Consider the following 3912-nt stretch of genomic DNA (forward strand, 5'->3'; position numbering starts at 1 on the left):
TTTTTGAGACAGGATTTCTCTGTATAGCCCTGGCTATCCTGGAACTCAATTTGTAGACCACGCTGGCCTCGAACTCAGAAATCCGCCTGTCTCTGCCTCTCAAGTGCTGGGATTAAAGGCTTGTACCACCACTGCCTGGCTGTACTTTACATTTTAATGTATGTATTCTCCATACATAAATACACACATGTGTGCATACACACATATGTATAAATATATATATGTGTGTGCTTCTATATATGCATTAATGTCTGTGTTTACATGAGCATTTTGGGTTTGTTTGTAATTCTTTGCTTTCTTGTCTCCATATGCAATTTGGAATGTAAATTGAGGTATTCAAAAATAGAGTTCTTTAATTTTGTTTTAGAAATTATTATATTTTCCTAAATGCTCACCAATATTTTGTCATTTTCAGTAATTGCTTCTCATTTTGAAATTCCAAAGGTAGCATATAAAAATGCAAATCTATAATAAATTGAAAATACTCTGTGCAAATGCAACTCTCACTAATTCCATTGACACCTTATTTACCTAGAACGTTAAAACATGGACTCTTTCTCAGCAAGTTACGTTCTACTTCAGTGGTTTCCAATAGAATATGTAAGTTTGGAAAAACCAGCTGAAAGTGGAAATGGTAATAAAGATATTTAGGGTGCAGGCTTGTGAGAACATTAAAAAGAGTTCACACTTTTACCTTACTGTAGATTATGTGTGTCTTATATTTAAAAAAAAAACAGATTTAAATATTTTCCAAAGAAAGATTTCAGAGTACTAGCCAATATTAGATCTTGTAGTGTGATTCAGGAACTACTTGTTATTATTCCTTACATGTTGGTACGGCATAAATATAATCAGAATAAATAGGTTGCAAGTGTGCTCTAAAATGATGAGGCATGAAGAGAGGAAGAATTGACTCATAAGCTTACCCTACTCCTATCTACCCTTTACAAATAAAATTATTAAATTATTGTATGATCAAAGCCATGATAATCACTTGATAGGATACATGAAGCTGAAAATATTTTGTAAGTAACACACTATTTTTTACTTCTTCCCCTCCTCCCTAGCCTTCTTAATTTTACTTCTGTTAACTTCACCACTATGTGATGTCCCAATAGCTAACACAAAACCACAAAGAACATATTCAAGTATTTAAGAGACAGTTTATTCTGCATCCGAGTATGAATGACCTTGGCCTTTGAACACAGATTTAGGTTACCCTCATTTCATGTTCCTACCTAATAACAGTCTCATGAACTTTTTATAGTAAGAACAAAGAAAGTCATGGACTGTGGCATTTTCAATGCATTGATGGAAACATTAATAGAAATATTAAACTGAAGTGGGGAAATTCTGATAGGCCTCAGATGCTGGCAGTATTCTTACTTAGTCTTGTGACTGTTGGCAGCTTATGGTCTGTTAAGTTACTTGTTAGTCACAAGAATATTAGGTCAGACAGAGAGGTAGCAAGGAAGAGTGGTTGTTTAGGGTTCAAAAGTTTGCCCAAGATGAATTGAAATTAGTTTCTGGCCCTGTGACATTCCTACATCTCTACAACCATAATGTAATCAGTGTAGCAGAAAGCTCAGTGGAAGTCATGTTTCTTTTTCAGCAACATTTGCCCATATAGTACTAGCTTCTACTGTCTAATTGTATGTTATATGACTGTTTAGTACATAGGCCTCAGTATGTTTCTCTTTAAAAGTTGGGGCTTGAAGGAGGAATCATCAGTCAAGAGCATTTTAGTGCTCTTACAGAGGACCTGTGTTTCCTTTTTAGCACCCACATCAATAGGTTCACAAGCATCCTCTTCTTGATTTCTCTGGAACCTGTGTACACACACTGGAATGAAACTCATTCAGGCACAAACTTATTACATATTAAAAATTAAATTAATAAATACATGTTTTTAAACTTACTCTCCTCGGTGCACCATCTTATTAAAACCTGAGCATATCTGTGTTACAGTTTGTGCTTTTATTAAAGCACATAAATTGTTTGTCATAAGTTACATGTTGGGGATGGGGTTTGAATTCATTTAGATCTGTCTTCCTTGACTTAGGGAAACATTTATCCAGCAGGTGACTGAAGGCTAAAGCATGCTAGAAAAGAAAAAAACAGATTTATACTAAAGTAAAACTTCCTGTTTTGTTTGCCACATACCATATGCTGAATCCCTCTTGATGTCAGACTATAAAACATGAGTTTCTTGTTTCTTCACAAATTGGAAATGAGGCTAGTTCAGGACTAGGGGCATGACACACATCATATTATACTACTATGGACACTTTCTTTTATTTAAATCTCTGACTCATTAACTCCACATATTAAAAGATTCTATAAACCTGTCTTAAATAGAAAGAAAAAAAATAAAGGAGGGAACAGAACAAGGTGGTTAGGGAAGTGATTAATATTGAAGAATTTTGTTGGGTATGAATTATGAATAAATATGATCGAAAGACACCTCATAACATTCTTAAAGACTCAATATAAAAAGGAAAAAAAGAAGAAAACATTGGTCTCCTTCTGAGTATTAATATTTAGATCCTTACCCTTGCAATATCAGAAATGTAATAGAAATATTTAACTCAAGTGTTAGATTTCAGGTCTGCAATGTGTCTCAGGCTTGTGGGTGAAAACTTCCTCAGCTGATAATTCTTTTCAATTTTGTGGGATCTGAAAGAATATTGGTGAATTGGTATGTATGACCCTGAGGGTATAGATCTGAGGGTTTATTTAGTCCTCATTCTCTGTTCATGCACCCTCTTGCCTCCTGTCTATCATAGGGTGGGCACCTTTTACAACTACAGAGTCACTGCCACTTGATGCTGGTTTTGCAGAAACGGAGAATGTAATAATTTGGGGGCTATGAAGGCCTCCTGAAGATGTCATTATAATGTCTCTGAGGTGATATATATATATATATATTTGTAGGTATATGTATATGTATATGATGTATATGTATCTCTATGTGTGTGTATCTGTATGTACATGTGTATGTGTATATGTATGCATATGGCATCTTTGAAATCCCTGTAGAGAGTTTCTGAAGTAGATGGATAGTTTTTAATGATGAATTAAAGGACACAGTAGATTCCCCAGGAAGTAAGTGATGCAAAATACATGTAATGACTTTGTTGAAAAGTGTAGGCAGAAATGAAGCCAANCCAAGACAGAAACTCAAGGCTTGAGAGGACATAGTCTTAGCTTTAGCACAGCCTAAGCTCATGTGATTTCTTGTCAACTATTTCATGCTCTGCAGGGTATCTCATACCTTACCTTCAGACTGTTTTGTTATGGTCTTGTTTTCCTTCACTTTTTGCTTGAGATTTTTTAATACGTTCTTTTAGAAATGAAAATGTTTATATTGTCTGTTGGATGTGAATATTTCATTTTCTGCTTTACTTTTTTCTTCGTTCTTTTGACATGATCTCTATAAGTAAGACAAGCTATATTCACACAGAATATATTCTTGAATAATTCTCACAAATTTTATCATTACAGATATTTAGTTCAATAAGCAGCTTCTCTTTGTACAGATTTTATATGATCTTATAGCTAAAAATCATTTTCTGAGTGTTTTTGACTTCACTTTTACAAAATGCCAGAGCTGTAAGTATTGACAGAGTAACAATTTTCTCAATGTATGTTTTTTATTTATTTAAGACAAGGATGAACATTAGGGGGCAAAAGTAATGTTATAGTTTGAATCTCTAGAGATATCCTGAGTACCTAGTTGAAAACTTAATCTTTAGTAGATTATTCCATTAGGAAACCTTAGGAAGTAGAAGAAAATAAGAGACTCAGTAGAAAAAGTAACTTTGCCTTTTGGGGCCGCAGACATCCGACACCCTCCCAGCCGGAGGACAGTGATCTGCCCTGCAGGGAGCGCCATCTTGGCTCCGGGACTCC

Source organism: Mus caroli, unplaced genomic scaffold (assembly GCF_900094665.2).
Source record: "Mus caroli unplaced genomic scaffold, CAROLI_EIJ_v1.1 scaffold_23909_1, whole genome shotgun sequence".
NCBI lineage: Eukaryota > Metazoa > Chordata > Mammalia > Rodentia > Muridae > Mus > Mus caroli.